We start from the raw sequence: 19759 nt of genomic DNA, 5'->3' as shown, positions 1-19759 counted from the left end.
CTTGTGGAAAATAATTTGATGCTAAATCACAGTAAGACTCAGTTTTTACAGTTTCTAACTCACAATTCAACAAGAACCGATATTTTGATCAGACAGAATGGGCATATTATAAGCGAGACGGAACAGTTCAAGTTCCTAGGTGTTCGGATAGATAGTAAGCTGTTGTGGAAAGCCCATGTCCAGGATCTCGTTCAGAAACTAAATGCTGCTTTATTTACCATTAGAACAGTATCTGAAATAAGTGACACTTCAACACGAAAAGTAGTCTACTTCGCATATTTTCATACGCTTATGTCGTATGGTATTACTTTTTGTGGTAATTCTTCAGATTCAAAAAGGGTATTTTTGGCGCAAAAACGGGCTGTTCGAGCTATATGTGGTGTAAGTTCGAGAACCTCTTGTCGAACCCTATTCAATAGTCTGGTAATTCTGACATTGCTCTCACAGTATATATTTTCTTTAATGTCGTTTGTTGTTGCTTGACGCTTGTGCAGAAAGGAGTGCAGTATTCTGCTGCATCCATTTTCAATAAGCTACCACAAGAACTCAAAAATCTTAGCAGTAGCCCAAACTCTGTTAAGTCTAAACTGAAGAGTTTCCTCATGGCTCACTCCTTCTATTCTGTCGAGGAGCTCCTGGAAGAGCTAAAGAATTAAGCAAACTCCAGTGTTACATTGTTGGTTTTCTTTATTTAAACTTACGACTTGTCACCTGAATATGTTTTTTTTTATATTTCATTTTATCTGTTTCTAATATCGTTTTATAATTTCATGTATTGACTCGTTCCATGACCATGGAGACTTCTCCTTAATTTGGTCCCACGGAACAATAAATAAATAAATAAATAAACAAATAAACATTAGACTATGTCTTCTTCCGTGTTTGCTGGAACGTCATTGGATTTTGTTTCACGTGGAAGCCAAGCTGGCTCGAGTACAGTCAAGTACGATAATGATGTGCGTTACGTGTACTTCAACTCAGCGGTGATAAGGGGCAACAGCATTACCGGCGCCTTTAGCTTTGACATCACTGGCCCGGTAAGTGATCCAACTAACATGCAGTGGTGTCAATAGTCCAGTAAAGACGTCACAAGCGACCAGCAATGAAACAGCATAGTTTTGAATGTCATTTATTTTTTAAACAGATGGAAACAACACGTGGCAAAATTCAGGCGATGCGCTTCTTACGTGACCAGAGGGAAAACATAATATGCCCTCCATCTTAGCTACCGTAGTACTGTAATTAAAATATTGTTTTCCAGGTTTCTACGATGCTTATTACTCTATCTCGTGTGAAACCACATTTGTCCTACAAAACACTGGCCATTTTCAGATAAAGAGTATTTGATTTTTCATTTTTCTCCAACAAATTTAATTGTGTAATGTTACCTTAATTTCAAGAATCTTTAACAATCTTTTGTAAAATGTCTATAATTAAGAATGCATATTTGCAATTAAAACAAGAATTTTGCGTGAGATATGTAATTAGAAACTAGAAGGCATGCGTATTTCTTGAAAAATGTGGTTAAGTATGAGTTGACTAACATATACACTCCTAGAAATGGAAAAAAGAACACATTGACACCGGTGTGTCAGACCCACCATACTTGCTCCGGACACTGCGAGAGGGCTGTACAAGCAATGATCACACGCACGGCACAGCGGACACACCAGGAACCGCGGTGTTGGCCGTCGAATGGCGCTAGCTGCGCAGCATTTGTGCACCGCCGCCGTCAGTGTCAGCCAGTTTGCCGTGGCATACGGAGCTCCATCGCAGTCTTTAACACTGGTAGCATGCCGCGACAGCGTGGACGTGAACCGTATGTGCAGTTGACGGACTTTGAGCGAGGGCGTATAGTGGGCATGCGGGAGGCGGGTGGACGTACCGCCGAATTGCTCAACACGTGGGGCGTGAGGTCTCCACAGTACATCGATGTTGTCGCCAGTGGTCGGCGGAAGGTGCACGTGCCCGTCGACCAGGGACCGGACCGCAGCGACGCACAGATGCACGCCAAGACCGTAGGATCCTACGCAGTGCCGTAGGGGACCGCACCGCCACTTCCCAGCAAATTAGGGACACTGTTGCTCCTGGGGTATCGGCGAGGACCATTCGCAACCGTCTCCATGAAGCTGGGCTACGGTCCCGCACACCGTTAGGCCGTCTTCCGCTCACGCCCCAACATCGTGCAGCCCGCCTCCAGTGGTGTCGCGACAGGCGTGAATGGAGGGACGAATGGAGACGTGTCGTCTTCAGCGATGAGAGTCGCTTCTGCCTTGGTGCCAATGATGGTCGTATGCGTGTTTGGCGCCGTGCAGGTGAGCGCCACAATCAGGACTGCATACGACCGAGGCACACAGGGCCAACACCCGGCATCATGGTGTGGGGAGCGATCTCCTACACTGGCCGTACACCACTGGTGATCGTCGAGGGGACACTGAATAGTGCACGGTACATCCAAACCGTCATCGAATCCATCGTTCTACCATTCCTAGACCGGCAAGGGAACTTGCTGTTCCAACAGGACAATGCACGTCCGCATGTATCCCGTGCCACCCAACGTGCTCTAGAAGGTGTAAGTCAACTACCCTGGCCAGCAAGATCTCCGGATCTGTCCCCCATTGAGCATGTTTGGGACTGGATAAAGCGTCGTCTCACGCGGTCTGCACGTCCAGCACGAACGCTGGTCCAACTGAGGCGCCAGGTGGAAATGGCATGGCAAGCCGTTCCACAGGACTACATCCAGCATCTCTACGATCGTCTCCATGGGAGAATAGTAGCCTGCATTGCTGCGAAAGGTGGATATACACTGTACTAGTGCGACATTGTGCATGCTCTGTTGCCTGTGTCTATGTGCCTGTGGTTCTGTCAGTGTGATCATGTGATGTATCTGACCCCAGGAATGTGTCAATAAAGATTCCCCTTCCTGGGACAATGAATTCACGGTGTTCTTATTTCAATTTCCAGGAGTGTATTTGATGAATTTCATATTTAAATGATTTAGATATTCAAACGGAACAAAAAAATTTCGAACCGCCTGCTGCCAGTATATACGATTGTCAGTCTATGACGCTACGGTTTACACAACGTATGTAACTGACCTACTGCCCTTTATATTTATTACATACTGTTTCTCGAAAAACGTCAAACGTGACGTTTCTCTGTACTCTTCTGAAAAACATTAAGAACAAGTTGTTTCGCGCCGTTAAAGGTGTTCCGAACGTGTGTTTCATTTCGAAGCAGGATGCAGTGGCTTCCATTTTCACAGTACGTACGAACAGTAAGACAATCACAGCATAATTAGCGTTTACAGAGCTGTGACTGTACACGATTTTTGAAATAAAAATTACGTACCCAAAGTATGATTGAGAAAAACGTTGATGGCTGTTAATGCATCAGAATGCCTTAAAGGTTCTTTTACAGTGACATTTAATAAGATATCTAATACATAGGTTGGACCTACACTCCTGGAAATTGAAATAAGAACACCGTGAATTCATTGTCCCAGGAAGGGGAAACTTTATTGACACATTCCTGGGGTCAGATACATCACAAGATCACACTGACAGAACCACAGGCACATAGACACAGGCAACAGAGCATGCACAATGTCGGCACTAGTACAGTGTATATCCACCTTTCGCAGCAATGCAGGCTGCTATTCTCCCATGGAGACGATCGTAGAGATGCTGGATGTAGTCCTGTGGAACACCTTGCCATGCCATTTCCACCTGGCGCCTCAGTTGGACCAGCGTTCGTGCTGGACGTGCAGACCGCGTGAGACGACGCTTCATCCAGTCCCAAACATGCTCAATGGGGGACAGATCCGGAGAGCTTGCTGGCCAGGGTAGTTGACTTACACCTTCTAGAGCACGTTGGGTGGCACGGGATACATGTGGACGTGCATTGTCCTGTTGGAACAGCAAGTTCCCTTGCCGGTCTAGGAATGGTAGAACGATGGGTTCGATGACGGTTTGGATGTACCGTGCACTATTCAGTGTCCCCTCGACGATCACCAGTGGTGTACGGCCAGTGTAGGAGATCGCTCCCCACACCATGATGCCGGGTGTTGGCCCTGTGTGCCTCGGTCGTATGCAGTCCTGATTGTGGCGCTCACCTGCACGGCGCCAAACACGCATACGACCATCATTGGCACCAAGGCAGAAGCGACTCTCATCGCTGAAGACGACACGTCTCCATTCGTCCCTCCATTCACGCCTGTCGCGACACCACTGGAGGCGGGCTGCACGATGTTGGGGCGTGAGCGGAAGACGGCCTAACGGTGTGCGGGACCGTAGCCCAGCTTCATGGAGACGGTTGCGAATGGTCGTCGCCGATACCCCAGGAGCAACAGTGTCCCTAATTTGCTGGGAAGTGGCGGTGCGGTCCCCTACGGCACTGCGTAGGATCCTACGGTCTTGGCGTGCATCTGTGCGTCGCTGCGGTCCGGTCCCAGGTCGACGGGCACGTGCACCTTCCGCCGACCACTGGCGACAACATCGATGTACTGTGGAGACCTCACGCCCCACGTGTTGAGCAATTCGGCGGTACGTCCACCCGGCCTCCCGCATGTCCACTATACGCCCTCGCTCAAAGTCCGTCAACTGCACATACGGTTCACGTCCACGCTGTCGCGGCATGCTACCAGTGTTAAAGACTGCGATGGAGCTCCGTATGCCACGGCAAACTGGCTGACACTGACGGCGGCGGTGCACAAATGCTGCGCAGCTAGCGCCATTCGACGGCCAACACCGCGGTTCCTGGTGTGTCCGCTGTGCCGTGCGTGTGATCATTGCTTGTACAGCCCTCTCGCAGTGTCCGGAGCAAGTATGGTGGGTCTGACACACCGGTGTCAATGTGTTCTTTTTTCCATTTCCAGGAGTGTACTTTCAAGAGGGGAACAACAGCAGTGTACAAGAGCTATGGCTGCTGACCAGTCATCACGTTTGTGTTTGTTTATCTCATGTCTATTCTTGTGATGAACGATGTATAGTTCCCCTCGTTCCTGTTCCAGTCGGGGATGATCCGCGGAAAGAGCGATTTCTAGTAAGCTCCCGTGTCAGCTCCGATCTCTCTCATTTCACCTACAAGTTTTTCTCGCATGAAAATACATGGAGGTGGAACTTGACTGTTCTTCAAACGTACGCTCAGCGAATTTTAACAGTAAAGCATAGCTCATACTACCAAGTTCTTTGTAAAATTGACTCGATTTTGTAATCACTGAAATAACATCACATACCCTCTTCCTAACTCAGAAGTGGAATATTTGAAAATTTATACTAGTATTTGGCTTTCAATATATCTGTTGTCAGGTATAATTTTGACGCTGGCTGACATTTTTGGATGTTTATACGAAGATATCGCTTGAATGGATGATATTCAGTCACACAGTATGACAACTTTCTGAAAATATAAATCAGACTCAAAATCCTTGTAGAGGTATGCAACCATTATGAATATAATTAACCACTGGAAGGAAGTAAAAAAGACTGTGTGGTTGTTTAAAAAAACACTGTTTTAACTGTCATGACGCGTTTCGGGTGTAGCCCGTCATCTGATGAACCTATTACAAACAGACAAAGGGAATAGATTTTATGTTACAAGCTTTATAGAAAAGCAAATTTCTCATACAGTCTGTTCTAAATGAACAATATTCAGGAGCAAAAGGCGTTTTGATACAGAAATAAATACCATTTTAGATACAAATACATGTGACTTTGATGCTGTCGTCAAATACTGTCATTACCATCATGTAGACTAAGAGGTAGAATAGAGTAACAGGTAGCACCAGTAATTGCACAATTAGATCTTAAGCCGTTCAAGTACCACACAAGCAGTCACGAGCGCCATTGTGTGTGCTGGGAGAAGGGTCGGGTAACGCTAGGTGGAACAACCGTGTCGATGCACGTTGAAAGAGTGTCACACAGATTTGTGGTTCAAATGGCTCTGAGCACTATGGGACTTAACATCTGTGGTCATCAGTCCCCTAGAACTTAGAACTACTTAAACCTAACTAACCTAAGGACATCACACACATCCATGCCCGAGGCAGGATTCGAACCTACCACCGTAGCGGTCACGCGGTTCCAGACTGAAGTGCCTAGAACCGCACGGCCACAACGGCCGGCCAGATTTGTGGCCAATGTAGGTATTACATATAGACTTTTAAGGCACGACTGCCGAACGTGCTTTTCAATATATAAAACGTTTAAAAACTGATTGCCCACACATAGGCAAAAATTCTGTCTTACTTATAAAAATTCAAGCCACGTATTACACAATACGAGCGTATAAAAATCTTTACAGGACTTTTTTGTTTGTAGATATGTGTAACATTGTTAAGACATGACCAACTGAAAGCTGTTACAGTACAAATTGGGTATGTACCTTAGGATAAAAACACATTTTCATTTTATTACAAAGTAAAAGTACGAAACAAATTCGCACTGTAACAGATTTAAGTTGAAAATATCTTGACAATTTTACATATGTATACAGACAAGAAGCCTAGTAAGGATTTTTATACGCTAGTTTTATGTAATATGTCGACTGAATTTTTATAAGCAAGAAAGAATTTTTGCTGGCGTTTGGGCAAGCAGTTTCTTAATGTTTTACATACTGACACGCACTTTCGGAAATTGTACTTTAAAAATTTAAATTTTGCTGCGCTCTTTAAACGTACATCGACACGGTTAGAGGCGCTGATGACTGCTTTTGTGGTATTTCGTCAGTCAGGGTCGAAATGTGCACCTAGTGGCGCTTCCTGTTATTCTGCATATTATTAATGACAGTATTTGACGACTACATCAAAGTCTCATGTATTTGTATCTAAAATGGTATTTATTTCTGTATCAAAAAGCTTTTTGTTTGAATATTGTTCGTTTAGAACGGACATCTATGAGAAATTTGCGTTTCTGTAGTGTTTTTTTACAAAACATCTGTTACTCTTGTCGGTTTGTAACTGGTCATCCGATGATGGGTTAAACCTGAAACGCGTCGTAACGGTCAATAAACAAATTCACGAGAAAAAACAGCGACTGTGTTCAAGCAACCACAAAGCCTTTTTAAATTCTTTCCAACAATTATTTTCTGGAAATCGTTTGCCAGAATACAGAATCATGATCTGAACTTCTGTTCGAAGTTTTCAATTACACCAGCCAGGGCTGTGGTAAAGAAGAGTATATCAAATATTCCTATACACATAGTTCGATCCCATTGTATTACACAGCAGGTATTCGGGTATATACAGACAGACAGTAAAAAAAGGGAAAAGTGAAGGGCAGGATAAGCACTAAACATCCTCACGAGTTAGCCGAAAATAAACGGGGTAGTTCATTCTCAGTGAATTCTATTAATAAAATGCACTATCTTCAATGTTACATGGAAGTGAAGGACAAAATTTAGCTAATGTGTCTCCGTTACAGTTGGCCTGCAATCAAACTATGCGTATGTTTAAAAAAATACTTACTGCTGCCATGTAGATTGTTACGAATAATGGTAAACAACTTTCTCTATTTTATAGAATGAAAAACTGATCAAATTATAAAAAGGATTTTAAAATAATAATTCTTGGACTGTAAGATAACGAGATATGCAAAGTGAAAAGTTTAAGATGTATTTAAGTAAGAAATTCTGGGCCATCCCACACACCCGACACACTTCTGAAACCAATCTGCATCGTTATGAAATCAGAGAGAAACACAGAGGCCACTGTACAGATTTCCATACGTGTTTCAAAGTTTATGTTCCACGCTGGAACGTGAATTGTCTTTAAGTGAAAATGTGTTTAAAAAGTCAGCCACCAACAGCCGCGCAGAAGAGCAACTTACAGTACATTAACGATTGTAATAGAAAAAATTCGCATATTAATGTGTCTCAGCATCAAATTACCTGTGAAATTTAACGTCAGTTTCGCCAAACTATTAATACCACATGACTTTACAGCTTAAAAAAGGTATACGAATATCAATGAAAATTTGTTGAAAGTCCGGCTCCACCCCGTTGCTGGTGTAATTACAAGGAATCAGTCATCTCTATACCAAACGTGGTCCATAAAAGCTTCACTCTCTTCAGCAAAGCGATAAAGAAACCAACATGATACTGGCACTCCAGAAAAAGTGCATCTCCGCAGACGCCGCATCTAGATCAAAGAGTCGGCTAATCTGGGACAAGGCTCTTCCGAAAAGTGGCGGATTGTTACTTGAGGTGCGCTGAAGGCTGAAGTCTCGCCGCGGTCTGAGACAAAACATCCTCCGGCCTGAGTGGCGCTGTCCAAAGAAACTGCGGAACACTGGCAGGTGGCGTCTTCCAAGGATTTCAGCTAATATACTCGTGCGTGTCCTGACAGAAGCCACAATGGCCGTGCAGCTACGATTATTCGCTCTGATTAATTGTAACTGACGAATACGAGAGGGTGTCGATAAGCGGTAAATTTGGAGTAAATAGTGGCAATTTTTTTTTCAGTTTGTGTCTGTTGGCAAGAGCTACTCTTGTGCATATTCTGTTCAGTCTTTCAAAAAGATGTAACACTGAGTTGTTTTGGAAGTCATCACTGTCACACGTTTCGTTGAAATCGACGAGGAAGAGCGTCGTCCACAGGAAGAATGTTTTTATCACAAAATATGATCTGCAACTCAGACTCCGTGGAGTTAAATAAAATTAATTGCAAGCTATACCTACTCTCAAGACTATTTACTACGTTATAATGGGTAGTCTTGGTCATACCAGCACTGCCCATCTAACACACGTGATAATAACAGTAGCCGGCCGGAGTGGACGAGCGGTTAAAGGCGCTACAGTCTGGAACTGCACGACCGCTACGGTCGCAGGTTCGAATCCTGCCTCGGGCATGGATGTGTGTGATGTCCTTAGGTCAGTTAGGTTTAAGTAGTTCTAAGTTCTAGGGGACTGATGACCACAGCAGTAAAGTCCCATAGTGCTCAGAGCCATTTGAACCATTTTAATAATAGTATTTACAGAGTCTGTGTTATACGATGTGCTATGCAATGTCCTTCAGACGCGCAAGCTTCAGGCCTGTCTGATGGGCAATGCGTAGTCCATCGTATAACACAGACACTGCAAATACTACTTTAACCCCTAGACAAGGCCGCGACAATAATAATAAAGTCCCTCCCTATGCGGGAGTCACAGTAACTGTACGAGTGCAGAACGTAGACGTACGGTGACCTACCGAAGTTTGTATCGGTGCTGCAGGCGTAGTCGGGTAGTCTAAGCTGTTAAGGCGACTGCACGCGATAATCGGGAAATCCGCTCGAGTTCCAATCTGGCACAAATTTTCTTGACACTAAATCGTATTCGCAATTTCGAATACATTTAATTTATACCACATTTAAGACCTTTGATGCACGTTTTCTCTTAAGAATATATAACGTTCGATAAAAGTTGGAGCCGGCTGCTACTGTCGCAGGTTCGAATCCTGCCTCGGGTACGGATGTGTGTGATGTCCTTACGTCAGTTAGGTTTAATTAGTTCTAAGTCTAGGGGACTGATGACCTCATATGTTAAGTCCCGTAGTGGTTAGAGCCATTTGAACAATTTGAAAAAAGTTGGACTATCGTGGTAATTAATATCCATGTCGTTGTTTAAAATCATAAGCATGAATGAGTATGCAATATCTTCAATGACGTTCTCCATGTAACGAGTCCAAATGAGCGATGGCTACCATGGTTTTTGAATCTAGACCAAAAACACTACAGAACGGACTTCTGACATTATTGATCAGCTATAGCTACAAACGTCTCATGAACCTATAATTATGACCCGTGCAAAAAATTGTACTGGGAACTGTTGGTTCGCTGAAGAGAAAGTGCATAGAAACAGTGAACTATTCGTATTTCACAACGTTGTTGGTCTGCTTGATTAGTGAGGTGAAGCAGTGAGAAAGTAGGTGCTGATACATCAACAGCTACGGTGATAAAGTTGCGGGAACCTGTTTTGTTAACAGATCATCACACAAATTATTCTCACTTGATGTGACTTTTACTATGTTCCTCAAAACAATGGTTTGTAGGGAAAAATTCCCTTCTGTAAACGAGTATCGTCTAGGATTGAAAACAGATTTTCTATTTTCTCGCAGTAGATAAGACTGATTCGATGAACGTGAACTGAGGAATTATTTTGTAAAAGAATTTTTTTTTTTTCAAATCACTCTCGTAAGCTGAGTATGTGTCTGAAAAATTAATCCAAAGCTTCAGAAACCTAAAACTGCCGCCAATACACAGCCATACACAAATTTTAACAAAATCTATAAAGAATTTTTTCATTCCATTGTGTGCAAGGTGCTACTGCAACAAGTTTCGAATTATTTCAGAACAAAAACTTATTTAACTGAAATTAAATAATTTCGCAACCAAGACTGTTTTTATTCTGAAACGAATTTATTAAGCATTGTAGGAGTGATACGCTCTATTTTTACAAGATTTCACAGAATATGACCTGTGGAGCATGTGTTTAATTAAAATCCGTCTCGGGTAAAAAGATAGAAATTCTCAAAAAGACATTTGGGTTTATCCTATTTTTTCTTGTAAATTAGTACATTCCACATCCAAGATACCTTGTGCGTTCGCGCACGACTATCGGGCAGAGGGTGTGCTGTACAGTTGTTGATCACAAGGCTTTCCACCAACGTCCTCGTTTAAACTGTAAACCTCTCTGCAGTGTCTCGTGGTGTGAGGGGTGTGTGACACTATTGACGCCACTTCACAGAGTGGGACAACTCCCGGCGCCTCCTTTCACCATCTCATTTCTCTCATTGTCGTCAACAACGCAAACACAACACTGAAAGTCCAAATGTCGATATTGCAATCACCTACACCTACCAAATTTACTCCAGACACAATTCTTACACTCAAAAAGGAAAGATATCACCGTGCCTGAGAAAAGGATGTCCGTGCAATAGGATGTCTCCTAGCCAACAACGCCATCCAGTTCTTTCTTTTCACCTAATTCTGTAAGTTGTGACACTAGGTATTTCGTGACAGGTTGCACAGAGCTTCGGCCAGAATCGTGGACGTACAGAAACAGCACCTTGTCCGAATTAAAGCACTTCCACACGACCGCCGACATCACTGTACTATTTTTGTCACACAGTAGGAAATATGTTACTCGCAGAATATTTCCGAAAAGTAATTTTCCTCGAATCTTCTTCGGCTTCATAACAAATGACAGGTAATCATTAAGTGTACTATCTGCTTTATCACAGCTGCTGTTAATTTCGTGTGGCTTGAGGAACGTTACAATAACGCCATTCTCTCTCGCTGCAGTATCTGCCAGTGTATTATTTTAGTCACAAATTAATTTAAAAAAACATGGGAAATGTGCATTGAGCCAGGCTACTACAAGAAACATATGTATACAAAATAATACTGTCACATGTCGTACAAAGTGCCGTGGAAGAAGTAACAAGCCGAAAAATGCTCCTGTCGGAACACAAAAACGCAAATACGTTCCTCTTTAAAAGACTGTGGACAAGCAGCTGCCTCAATCTTTATTCTGCCTTCTTAACCAATAATTTTGGCATGCGAACGTATTAGCAGTCTTTTAACACAGAAGGTTCTAAATCATTTTACACAGTTTCTTTTCGTAGTGAAGCCTTCACAATCAGAATCATTTCCTATACCTACGTGTTGAAGTTCGCCAGTCTGGAAGGGCCTACACCCTCTTTGGCTCCAACTGTTATTGTCTTCATCCATCTCTCTTCCTTTTTCACTGCCACTTTCTCTCTCCCATCATCGCTCTCTCCTCCCTCTTTCTCTCTCACTGGCACCGTCTCCTCTCTCTTCCACCGTCACTGTCCCTCTGTTACTATCTTTCATCAAAAAAATATGTTCGCAAACCAAAATTTTTAGTAAGGAAAGAGGAATGAGAACAGAGGCAGCTGGTTCACCACTCTTCTCTCAAAGTCTTTTAAAGAGGAACATATTCGCCTTTTTGTGCTCCGACAGGAGCCTTTTTCCGCTGGTTCCTTTCTTTTCCCTGCTACAGCAGGGTGTGTTGCTCATATAATAGGAATTCTACTGGTCAGTAAAGTTTTGATAGTTTATTTATATATTTCGCCACAATTACAAACTTTGACACACACAGTCAACAAATAAATATGCTTAGTATGAAGCTAACACAAAATCATTTTTTTAAAATATTATTACAAATATTTTAGTGAATTTTTAGTCTATCCAGTTTTACATAATTTTTGGCAGTCACTTTATGTCCTTTTCAGGCACATTAAGACCCTTTTAACCCATTCTTTGCCAGTGGAATACCACTATAGGTATATTTGTGTAGGCGTGTCCACTGTACAGAAACAGTGAGCCGTCGCTATCTTCGGATCCTCTGGTTGACTGGCGTCCCAGTAGGAGGCGACTTTTCCACCATTGACACTGAATATTTTGTCTATCCTTTTATCGCTGTGGCAGTTAATGAAATCAGCGACTTCATCATCACTGTGTAATTTCGCTGTGAGTTTATCAAAAGATTCAGTAACTAATTTAAAAATTTCTCTCCATGTTTGCTCTTAATCCAAATGTCCTAACCATAAAAGCCATAGCTGGTCTCGAACAGCTTTCTGTGCCATGATGACCTTATGCATTGTCGACATCTTGTTATACACTAAGCGAACTCCTTTGTAGGATGTACCTTATATACATCCCGCCTAATTCTGTTAAGCTTTACAAGAAAGTCCTCCACTTTCTGTTTAGTTCCATCAACCTTTACAGTTAAGTCTTTTATAATCTTCTCAAGAAGGGTAACCATAGCATATAATTGGTTGGTCAGTCTCAGAAGCTATAGGGAGTACATCTCTAGCCACATAACTTAACTTTCGAGAGGCTGAAATTTTCCGTCCATTTGTAGACAATTTCTCTGTCTATGCACACGTATCCTCTTAACTGGAATGCCTGACAACCGTATGAACTTGTCCATGGTGTAATGTACACCAATGTACCCACCTCTTTCATAGTTATACAAATTCTTGAAAGATATGTTTGTACCTATCATCATTTAGTTTTCTTGTTTTGTCAATAACACGAACCTGTACTGTGTGTGATTCCAGCAGTCCCCACGCATCTTTACAAATTCTTTGAATGACATATCAGTTCTTATGTGCACTTGTTAAATGTATTTAAAATTCAAGTTGTTTTGTTTGAAGGCTATAATGAGGTTTACATTATCCCTCACCAACTGTTTTGGGGCTCTGTAATATGTTTGACCCAAATAAAAAGCATCAACACTCATATGTGACCAAAGCAGAAATAGCGTAGACTTTGATCCTGGTTTTCCACTGCAACATTATTAAGGGTGAGCATAATGTTTTTTCCAGTGGAGAGATTTCACTGCTTTCACTGTATGTCCTATATGTTACACCTTCAAAACCCAAAACCCTATAGTACCTTCTGCAGCAACTGGTACTTGGTCTGAAACAGAGTTTTTGAGAACATGCAGACATGCTTAAATTGGACTCCATGTGGGTGTGTTAGCACTGTCATGAGATCGTCTGTCTTACCACAAATGGATGGATCTACAATTATCGCCCATTCACATCATCACAGTGCCAGTCACTTACAACAGAGTTCTGATGGTTCACTGACACTGCCATGATACTGACTACATCAGGTACTGGTGTGCAATGGGCCTTTGTATAAAATATATTTATATTTATGCCTGAAAGCGTTGTCTATCATTCAGTTTAACAGTGATGACATGATTTAGACAGATTGCTGATGCTGAAGTAGTCTTGACATTGCTTTGAAAATACTGAGAACAGTAATAATATTATGAGAGGTATACAAAAAAATTAAATACTGTTTGCTGTGGTATACATGTTGTTTTTAATCAATAGTCACACACAGGATACAGAAAATCAACAAAATCAGTTGGTTCTTTATAATTTGGTAACAAAACTTTCTTGTATGCACAGAATCCAGAGTGCATTTCCCTCAAAGTGATGGGTAGTCGTTTAGCATCATGTTGATATAGTGTTCTAAATCATCTACACTCACACTGTTTGTATGGAGATAGTTCAGAATGTCTTGTATACAGTTTGAACATGAGGCAACCATTTGTTCAGTCTTTCCACCACAATGGATAGCACCATACATGGACTGAACAAGTGTTTTAAGTAAATGGACCAACCATCCAATGTCAGCATGAGTGCAGGACCCTCATACAGCGATGTTACAGATCGTGTTAGCCCGACACAGCGAATGTCTGTGGGAGGACAGTATGGATTGTACTCTGCAGTCACATGCTGACTGAAATAGGGCTCTGCAATACACACTTTATCCCATTCCAACTCCATAAATTGCACTTTAACACTTCACAATGCATTTTTGATCCATAACACAATATGCCAGTCACTTTTCGCAAATGGTTCTATACCTACACTATGTGATCAAAAGTATCCGGACACCTGGCTGAAAATGACTTAAAAGTTCGTGGCGCCTTCCATCGGTAATGCTGGAATTCAATATGGTGCTGGCACACCCTTAGCCTTGATGACAGCTTCCACTCTCGCAAGCATATGTTCAATTGGGTGCTGGGAGGTTTCTTGGGGAAAGGCAGCCCGTTCTTCACATTGTGCTGCACTGAGAAGAGGTATCGATGTCGGTCGGTGAGGCCCGGCACGATGTCGGCGTTCCAAAACATCCCAAAGGTGTTCTATAGGATTCAGGTCCGGACTCTGAGCAGGCCAGTCCATTACAGGGATGTTACTGTCGTGTAACCACACCGCCACAGGCTGTGCATTATGAACAGTTCGTGTTGAAAGACGCAATCGCCATCCCCGAATTGCTCTTCAACAGCGGGAAGCAAGAGGTACTTAAAACATCAATGTACGCCTGTGCTGTGATAGTGCTACGCAAAACAATAAGGGGTGCAAGCCTCCTCCACGAAAAACACGACCGCACCACAACACCACCACCTCCAAATTTTACTACTGGCAGGACACAATCTGGCAGATGACGTTCACTGGGCATTCGGCATACCCGCACCCTGCCATCGGATCGCCACATTGTGTACCGTGATTCGTCACTCGATGCAACGTTTTTCCACTGTTCAGTCGTCCAATGTTTACGCTCCTTACAACAAGCGAGACGTCGTTTGGCATTTACCAGCGTGATGTGTGGCTTATGAGCAGCTGCTCGACCATGAAATCCAAGTTTTCTCACCTCCCGCCTAACTTTCATAGTACTTGCAGTTGATCCTGATGCACTTTGGAATTCCTGTGTGATGGTCTGGATAGATGTCTGCCTGTTACACATTATGACCCTCTTCAACTGCTGGCAGTCTCTGTCAGTCAAAAGACGAGGTCAGCATGTACGCTTTTGTGCTGTACGTGTCTCTTCACGTTTCCACTTCACAATCAAATGGCTCTGAGCACTATGGGACTCAACTGGTGAGGTCATTAGTCCCCTAGAACTTAGAACTAGTTAAACCTAACTAACCTAAGGACATCACAAACATCCATGCCCGAAGCAGGATTCGAACCTGCGACGTAGCGGTCTTGCGGTTCCAGACTGCAGCGCCTTTAACCGCACGGCCACTTCGGCCGGCACTTCACAATCAGACCGCAAACAGTGGACCTAGGGATGCTTAGGAGTGTGAAAATCTCGCGTACAGACGTATGACACAAGTGACTCCGAATCACCTGATCACGTTCGAAGTCTGTGAGTTCCGCAGAGCGCCCCATTCTGCTCTCCCGCGATATCTAGCGACTACTGAGGTCGCTGATATGGAGTACCTGGCAGTAGGTGGCAGCACAATGAACCTAATATGAAAAACGTACGTTTTTGGAGGTATCCGGATACTTTTGATCACATAGAGTATATTTAAATGCTTCGAAACGCTAGCTGTTACATTAAAACTTGAATAGAATAGCGTTAGAGTACTGGGAGGAATCAGCAGCTCCTCACCCACGACATCTACACCCTGTCCTTACAGTAACAATGGAATGTTCAGACATGGCACAAGTGTCAGAGACCAGTACTGACCTGCACCATGTAGTGTTGGATGCCTGGCACACTTCTTCAGAGATTCAGGGACAGGTTGAGCGTCTAAATCAATGAATAGGATGGATAACAGCAACTTGTTGTCCTACTCCAACATGCTGGACAGGTGCGTTACAGGGTTCCACATTGCTACAGATCCCGACAGGTGGGAAGTCACTGCAAGTTCCAACACACTACAGATCGCTGCCAATCCAGACATATTGGATGCTCCTGCCAGTCTAGATACAAGGATGTCTATGCCAGTCCAGACATGCTGGAAGATGCTGCTGGTCTGGACACACAGGAACCTGCTGAACAAAGAATAAGAAGATGGCTATGAGCACTATGCGACTTAACTTCTGAGATCATCAGTCGCCTAGAACTTAGAACTAATTAAACCTAACGAACCTAAGGACATCACACACATCCATGCTCGAGGCAGGATTCGAACCTGCAAACGTAGCGGTCGCTCGGTTCCACGAAGAAGAAGAAGAAGAAGAAGGAACCATAAGCATCTGCAGACAAAGACATTGTGCTGAACAAAGAAATGGAATGTGACAAAGACCCAGTATGTGTTGTAGCAACAACATGTAATGGGTACTTACTCTCATGCTTATTCCTATTCTGTCACTAGGAGGCACTGGATGATCTCAGCTGCTGTTGTTGCTGCTGCTGCTGTTGATGCTTCATGACTACTAGTCCACTGACTGAGACAGGTGGGTTACTGTGTTCTCCTCATATCACCCATGTCATCATGATCACGTGACCAGTTATAGCATTCCTGCATTCCTGTTAGCCCCCACCAATTTTCAGGTGGGAGAGGGTGGAATGCTGTGTTTCTACTGGTTCCTAAGAGAAGTGGTGGGGGGAGCAAATCTCATTCAAACACACTCTATGGCGTTGTGTAAACTAGTTCAGTCTGGGATTGTTGATGGAGAACACACATTCATCTCTCAGACATAGTGACTGAGCATTTCAAAAAAGGTAGACAATTCCTGCACAAGCATGTATCAGCATGAGTTGCGAAATATAGCTTTAGCCCATCCTGATACATCATCTTTATTCAATAAAATCTATTCTTCTTTTTATACCCATCCAATATCTGCACTTTCCAAGTTTCATGCAGGGTTCTATGAACACAGTCCTCAGCTCCATGATTGCAGCTAATACAGCTGGCAAACTACTCCTTGTCTGACACCAACATATCAACCACTGAACATATCAGACATACAATAGAGTAAAGACTTCCATCCATCCTCTCCTACAGCTCAGCACAGATTGAGTCTTTTTCCCGCCAATTCACAAATGAGAAAGTGGGGGAGGGAGAAGGAAAGTGGGAGAGGTTGGAGTCCAACAGCGCCCTCTGGTGGTGGTGTTGTGAACTAGGAATCCAAAATTTGAAATTTCACCATTTTGAATTTCCCACCATTTTTTGAAATTCCCACCATTTTGGATTTTCTGTCATTTTCGAAATTTCCACCATTTTTAATTTCTCGCCATTTTTGAAATTAATTAATTTGCATAATTAATTTAATTAATTTGCATATCAATTTAATCAATTTTCATACCAACTTGAAATGTTGCCACTTGTACACCCCAAGGAGGGGAGGTGGGGACCACCCAAGAAGAGCCATCATCTTGGGTAAATTTGGCGACAACGCAGACTGCACCAGGACGAACTTTGCTCCTCTGCTGTTTACCTGTTCCACAACTGTACACTGTACATTTGCCAAGCACCGTCCAATTGTTGCATAACTCACTGTGTCAGCCTGTTTGAAAAATTCCATTACTTTACATAGTACCTGATGTTACTATCCAACACTCCTGATGTTATGGCATTATGCATTTCTACTCGACTAAAAGTAGCTTGCCCTTTTTGCAATGCAGTTTTACCAGACTCTTTGTGTGACGCATAACAGTAGAAAGTTTCATTACTAATAACATTGTAATTTATATCTGTGACGGTAAAGTAAATTGTTGTTGTTGTTGTGGTCTTCAGTCCCGAGACTGGTTTGATGCAGCTCTTCATGCTACTCTATCCTGTGCAAGCTTCTTCGTCTCCCAGTACCTAGTGCAGCCTACATCCTTCTGAATCTGCTTAATGTATTCATCTCTTGGTCTCCCTCCACGATTTTTACCCTCCACGCTGCCCTCCAGCACTAAATTCGTGATCCCTTGATGCCTCAGAACATGTCCTACCAACCGATCACTTCTTCTAGTCAAGTTGTGTCACAAACTCCTCTTCTCCCCAATTCTATTCAATACCTCCTCATTAGTTATGTGATCTACCCATCTAATCTTCAGCATTCTTCTGTAGCACCACATTTCGAAAGCTTCTATTCTCTTCTTGTCTAAACTATTTATTGTCCATGTTTCACTTCCATACATAGCTACACTCCATACAAATACTTTCAGAAACGACTTTCTGACACTTAAATCAATACTCGATGTTAACAAATTTCTCCTCTTCAGAAACGCTTTCCTTGCCATTGCCAGTCTACATTTTATATCCTCTCTACTTCGACCATCATCAGTTATTTTGCTCCCCAAATAGCAAAACTCATTTACTACTTTTAAGTGTCTCATTTCCTAATCTAATTCCCTCAGCATCACCCAACTTAATTCGACTACATTCCGTTATCCTTGTTTTGCTTTTGTTGATGTTCATCTAAAGCTGCATGCCCGCGGGAAAAATTACGGCTGTAGTTTACCCTTGCTTTCAGCCATTCGCAGTACCACAACAGCAAGGCCATTTTGGTTAGTGATACAAGGCCAGACCAGTCAATCATACAGACTGCAATATATTAACGAAAATACATAAAGTAAAAGAAATAAAAAGAAATGATCAACCTCTAATACATCATGTAGGGGAAAAGATTACGATGTACGCATTAAATTGCCCATAAAAATAACTCTCCGATTCATTCAAAACGATATATTGCTGTTGTCTTTAATTTTTATTTCTCCTATTCCTATATGCATCATTGTCTTGGAAATCGTGGTTTCATTGTCTGTTGTCATGATGGTTGTAATTGTGATTGTTGCATATGCACATGCGAATTGTTATTCCTTTGTACATAACTGTTTCCAAAATTACCATCTTGGTATGGGGTATTGGTCATACTGTCCCTTGAATTATGAAACTGCTGGTTGTTGTGATAAAAATTTGAATTTTGTTCTGATCGTACTATGGTGGTCTATTGAAGATGTTCTGTCCCTGATAGTGTTTTTGGTATGTTGGTTGTTCCTGTATCTTCTGTCACTACTCTCATTAAATGATCTGAATTGTCCCCTTTTCTGGTTGTCATTATAATTGTTGCTATTCTGATAAAAGTTTCTGTTTTTGTCGTGTAGTCGAATTCTTGACTCTCAAGCAATTGTAAAACCAGAGTGCACTGATGTTTTCTTTCTGATGTCACGTCACCAAAGAAAAACGTAAAGTTCTTGCAAGTTTAGAAATACAAATCTGGATTAAAGCAGACTGGCTGTACGATTCTGTCAAATGATGGTTCTGTTGTACCGTGTGCTCGAAGAACTGCCTTAAATTTCAAATTCTGAACTTTCAAAATTTGGCAAACCGGTGTGTTCGCCACTAACTCCACGCTCTGTAGTCTATTTATTTATTTATTATTTATTTATGCATTTATTTTACCTGGCAAGATTAGGGCCTTCAGGCCCTCTCTTACACCTAACCAGGCATGCTCAGATTCTACAAATTTCAGTTTCTACAGAACATTAAGGACACATAACATGTTATACAGTAT

The sequence above is a fragment of the Schistocerca piceifrons genome, chromosome 2 (genome assembly GCF_021461385.2).
Source record: "Schistocerca piceifrons isolate TAMUIC-IGC-003096 chromosome 2, iqSchPice1.1, whole genome shotgun sequence".
Classification (NCBI taxonomy): Eukaryota; Metazoa; Arthropoda; class Insecta; order Orthoptera; family Acrididae; genus Schistocerca; species Schistocerca piceifrons.
Note: the sequence above shows the minus strand (reverse complement) of the source record.